We start from the raw sequence: 5,749 nt of genomic DNA on the forward strand, positions 1-5,749 counted from the left end.
AAACAGGTTTTAGAAATACCTATGAAAGTAAGTGATGATAGCAGAAGATTAAAAAAAAACCAAACAAACAACCACCCACCAAACCATTGCATCCTAAAGCATGACAAAGCTATATTTCTTTAGTGCAGAGGGCAAGAGAAGTCACCTGAGACAGGTTTTCATGTGGCACCTGATGTAATACTGTGGTGGTTTATTATTCCCTCAGAACATTACAAAAGGTTAAAGGCAGCAAAATCATTCTTTGAGACAGACCTCAGCTCTTTTGTGCCTGTTGCACGGTTATGTGCAACCAGCTTACGTGCCAGCAGTGTGGGAGTACAAAGCAGCCATAAGATTTATTTTACTTGACTCCTCTACTTCTGTCTGGAAAGAAGGAGAGGGAGATGCAAGTTATGGTTGCTAGACTATCCTTTCTGTCAGCTGTTTTCAGACAATGTGGATGTATTCATGTTTGTAACCAACTTGAGCAGAATAACGCAGCTGCAGATGGTTACATTCTGCCTTAGAGCAGAAATCCAAGGCTCCACAGTTAAAATTACTTTCTGGATTTTATTTTCTGATCCCACCTCCACCTCTTCTTGGGCTGTCATCTTGCTTGTGATGAGAAGGCTGATTACCATATCTTAGGAGTTCTAGGCTCTGGTAAAATGAGTCAAGCTGCTGTTACAATTCTCATGAAGCTGTCTGCATCAATGCTGGATGCAGAGAGCAGAGCCATTAGAATTGGTTGGGCAGGTGGTGGAGAATAGTTGAGCACCTACAGGTAATAAAACCTGCATCAAAGCTGCTTCCAAGGTGAAATGAACGGGGTCTATGCCTTTATTAAAGTTCAGCTCTTTATTAAAAAGTCAGCTTGGCAGGGGGGTGTTGTAGCTTTTCCAGTAGCTGAAAGGGGAGAAGGTGTGTGGCACACTGGTAGCTGGAGGTGAAGAGGTGTCCAGTCTGTATCTGAAATCCCAGCAGACCATCCTCTCCTTTCCTCCTGGCACACTGGTAGCCAAAGTGTGAGGGGATGGGCAGAGCCTGCTGCCAAAACCCAGCAGCAGCTATCCCTCTCCTTCCCTCCTGGTAGCACTAGGAAGAGTGTTTGCTCTCCTTGTGCCCACTTCCCACAGGCCAGTCCAGTCTGGTCCTCAGGTTATGGTGACAGGTCAAACACAGACTAGGGATGGGGTTCCCTTTTCCCCAACCCGCACACTCATCCAGCCCCCTCCACTGTGCCCATATTTTTCATTTAGGGGTGTTTTTCATCCCCAAAATCCCCTCCCATGATTCCACTGGATTATTTTGCATCCCAGTCCTAGTGTGGGTGGGGGTGTAGGTGATTCCCAGGAGCAATTGGCTAACATTTCAATGTCAGTATTTAGCTCAAGCCGAAGTGTCTCAGCCAGGCTGTTTTGTTCATAACACAAGGCAAACAGTATTTCCTTTTCCAGCAGCCTGACTGAAGAATCTTCATTTTACAGACAGTAGAGCACACAAAGTAATGTTTTCAATTCTTAATCAAATACAATTTTTGTTCAAGAATCTGCTTTTGTGGGGGAGTTTCATCCAGAACCTTAGAAACACTGAAATAGTACAAGCCATTTATGTTACCACCTTGTTTCATTTGTTTACAAACTTTAGATGAATGTAGAAACAAAATAACACTTTAGGAGGAGCCATGGTAGCTGTGATGGATAAAAAGCCCTTGTAATAGCTATCTGGTAAAGAAATTACAGGGATGGTCTTCATATCAGATCTCACTCGCATTAAGCTTTATTCATATCCTATCAGAGATGAAAAAACCAGGAATTAAATGTAAGTGCCAGTAATTAGATGAGAGGAGTCTTGTAGCTAGGCACCTGCAGGATAAGTATTTAGACATGCTTGATTAGTGGGGAAAACAATTAAAAGTCAATTAGCAAAGGAATATCTGTCACTGCATTTTCTCTTAAGAACTGAAAGCTTAATGCAATTAAACCAATTTAATATGTTGCCTTCCAGGTACTGTTTAAATTTCATGTCCTCTGCTAATTATTTTAATATGTTATATTGCTTTACCAAGGTGAGGAATGGTTCAAAATCAGTGTATCCCCGTTGAGTCCAAACTAGGGTTACAAAAGTAATTCACACTTCTATTGTATGTTTTCAGTTGGAATGAAGTCATGCAATGGATTCAGTTTGGCTGGGTGAAAAAAACATCCCATATTTGCATTGCTATAGTCCTTCATCATTCACATTTGATCTATCTGGCATTTGATACAAGATACAGGCACGGACAATTTGCCTCAAACTGCTACAATGTTTACAGAAGAGAGATCATCCAAGATAGTAAGTGCAATTACTTCTCCAGGAATTGAATTTGTGGTTCAGAATACAAGAAAGGCTTACAGGTTGAACATTTATTTCAGGTTTGTAAGATGAAACCTTATGCTTTATATGTTTCGCATCCTAGACTAAAGCATCAAATACACAGCTTTTAGTTATAATTCTTCTTACAAATCCCTTCTCCTAGTGAACTGTCTACATTCACAGTGTGTTCTTTGACAGCTGTTTTCATTTTGTATTATGCTTGTGTTATGACCCATCCTTGAAGGTGAGGTAACTGAGGTTCTTGTTAATAATCCATCCCTTGGGGAGTGGATTAGAGTAAAATGACACTAAATGACCAGTGTTTATAAAAATAAATAAATAAATAAATATGCCAGGTTTATTTCAGAACAATTTGGTTGCAAAGGATAGGAGGTATATAGGTTTGATTATTATCTGTAGAAATATAACAATACAGATGCATAAAAATAACACATAAGAAAATGTATAAAGAAAAGAGAAAGGATAGGTGAAAGGCCTCAAATTAGTTTGAGGGCACTTTGGGGGTCTTTGTGGTTTATGACACCTTCTAAGACATGGCAGCATATTTTATGCCCTGAGGGATGAACACCTTCAGGCCTATGTGTGAATGCCCCATACCTCCCCAGCTATTCCACTTCCAAAGGGTCTTTTTATCAGCCTTGTCCCTTATCTGGCTCAAACCCCAGCTGTAGCCCCCTCTGCACCTGGGCTGTGAGATGCACATCCAGCAAAAGCACCCAAGTGGCTGATTGTTTGAGTCATTGTCCATTAACGGTTCCAGCCTAACAGCTTGACAAATTCCTTCCAGACTAGCTGTTACTGAAGGTTTTTGATGCAGAGGGGAGAGAAACAATTAAAAGGGTCTAAGATTTGGGATTATAACAGTCAAATCCACCAGATGCTCCAGCAAGTGGGATTTTAGGATGAACATATTTTCATGTAAGAAGTCTTTGCCTCTTTGTCTCTTGTTACTTTGCACAGGAGCTAAGAAAATGTTATCTTGAATTTCCAGACTTCTGGAAACCTGTTCTGAGAAGGTGAGTGCAGATTTGTATGACTGGAATGGTATCCTTTGCTCCTCTCTTTGGAGGGCACATTCTTTTTCTTATTATTAATGTGACTAATTGCGGTGGTGTGTTTTTCTTTCATTTAATATTTGTTTAATATCTGTTTCCCCCCCCCAACCCCCCAATCTCCTCCTCTCCCCAGTGTCAGTCTTCCCTAGCTCTCCCCTAACCCCCCCCTCATCTCCAAGTGGTCAATCTTCCCTTTCCCTGCCCCTTTCCCTGGAACCTTCCCTGTCATGTTAGTTCTGCCCTAAACTCCTCCCCTGCTATTCCCTTAGTGGTTACTGTTCCTACACCCCTCCTCCTGAGTTCTGTATAAAACCTCTGCTCCCGCCCCCGAGGGGGTCTTGGGGCTCACTAAATAAAACCATCCCGTTCACCCCCCAAGTCCCGTGTCGCCTTCGTCTGTCCCCGCGCACCACGAACTGAACTGCAGAGCTTGCAGGGGAGAGCGGCCGCCCGTTCTCTTCCCTCACCGCCCAGCCTGGCACGGCTCGGAGTGCCGCGGCGAGAGGAGCGTGTACCGCGCTACAACATATGGTAGCAGAGGATCATGCCGCGCCACAACAACTAATCAGTGAGACTTTCTCTATATTCTTACTGGTTAAACCTGCTGGTCATGGGTATGGCTCTAATTTAAGTTCTTTTGCCACCATCCAAGAAGACTGTATGTGTGGATTCCTTTCTCGATTAAATAGAGTTATTTTAAAAACAAACATTAAACTTTTTGAAATTATACTGATTGCTGAGTGTTTGTTTAAAAATTATTCTCTAAAGAGGATTTTAAAAGTGCAGGCTTCTACAAGATGTTAATAGTGGCACTGGATTCTGAAGCTTTTTGATTCATAGGTTTTTTGTATCACTTGGAAAAGCTGCTTAAAATAGAGGAAAAGGCTTTTTAAAGTTCCTGTCTCTATACTTAATTTGGAATATTGCAGCTATTTTTGAACTCAGCTACCCTGTTAAATTATTCATGCAAACTTCTTTGTCATGTTTTCACAAAAGTGCCTTGTTAACTCTTGTCACAAGTATTTCATCTCAAGGGAAGTGGTGTTGTGTTTCACCAACAAAAGTATCCTGACAGCAGCTGCCAGGCATGTAAAAGAATAAAGACAGTCCATGCTTATTTTTTTTCCCCAAAGATTTATTATAACTGTTGATTATTCTCAAAAATAATGTGTGAGAGATGGCTTTACAGTGTGTAGACTCATCCTGCTTTATATATGACTAAAACCCCACAAACTAGCTTGTTGCAGCTACTCAGGGAAGAACATTTTAGAAATTCTTATTTTTGCCACACAGACTTCACACAGTCAAGTCATACCCATCAGTATAAACCTAAGTATTGAATTGTCATCTGTTGTGTTATAGATCCACTTTCTCCTTCATTGCTGCTGCAGAGGCTGACTGGTAAACTGATTACCATAGCACTGACATCTTTTGGCCAACGGAGGTGTAATGCAGAGGTGGATTCAAACAGCCTGCCTAGAAGGGATTACCAATACTTTAATCATAATTAAAGCATCACAGCAGCAGAGATCCAGCTGCTCCAGAAAATATTCGGGAACATGGTCTGTGAAAAAATTATTTGCTACACAAAGGCTGCATTTTATCCATGTTCTTTAGCAGAAATTACCTCCTGCCTGCAGTAGAAGTGTTGGTTGGAGTTGATAAACCTGGTAGCACAACAGAAGTGAAGCTGCCTGCATCTTTGTCTCGCCAGGTCTAGGCAGCATGAAGGCTGTGTGTGTACTCCCAGTAAGCACACAAACACGCTGATGTGTGTGCACATGGCCAGCCACACAGACAAACACATATAAAACTAGAAAACAGCACTTCTGCAAATGGAAACAGGACCAATGCCATAATCCTCTTCCCCTCTCTGGAATGAAGGTGTGCAGTGGAACATACAGAGAAGACATACAGCATGGGCCTTTTAGTAACAGGACAGATGCTCGTTTATCCAGTAGTCAGCCCTGGATCCTTGTTCCATCCAGCTGCAGATACCTGATCATGGCAAGACCTCAAGGCTCACTGCCCCAGTTAGTTTGCTGGCACCCACAGACTGCACATCCACTCAATATCCAGCCTTGGGCAGTTCCCCTGTTAGCTGGCCCTGGTACCCTCTGGTCTTTGATCCTCTCAGGCAGATCCTCTGGTCAGATCCTCTGATCCTCTCATGGCACAGCAGTAAGGACTGAAGAAAGTCCAGAGAGCTGAAAGTAGTCAAAAGCTGGGTGAGTAGTAGGGGAAGTGCCATTTGTCATTGTCCTGCTCTTGATCTTTCATGGTATCCAGCATGCTCTGAGCCAGAACTGACATTCCTTGATACCTGGCAAATCCAGCTG

At 42.4% G+C, this 5,749-nt stretch overlaps 1 long non-coding RNA gene across 1 annotated transcript; it reads left to right on the forward strand.

Moving 5' to 3' along the window:
* The first annotated feature begins 2,173 nt into the window (after positions 1–2,173).
* On the forward strand, positions 2,174–3,677 carry LOC146767955 (uncharacterized). Its single transcript, XR_014954389.1, has 3 exons — positions 2,174–2,313; positions 3,316–3,371; positions 3,544–3,677. It is a non-coding gene; the product is annotated as an uncharacterized LOC146767955 (long non-coding RNA).
* The last annotated feature ends 2,072 nt before the right edge of the window (positions 3,678–5,749 follow it).

Source organism: Lonchura striata, chromosome 3 (assembly GCF_050655825.1).
Source record: "Lonchura striata isolate lonStrDom1 chromosome 3, ASM5065582v1, whole genome shotgun sequence".
NCBI lineage: Eukaryota > Metazoa > Chordata > Aves > Passeriformes > Estrildidae > Lonchura > Lonchura striata.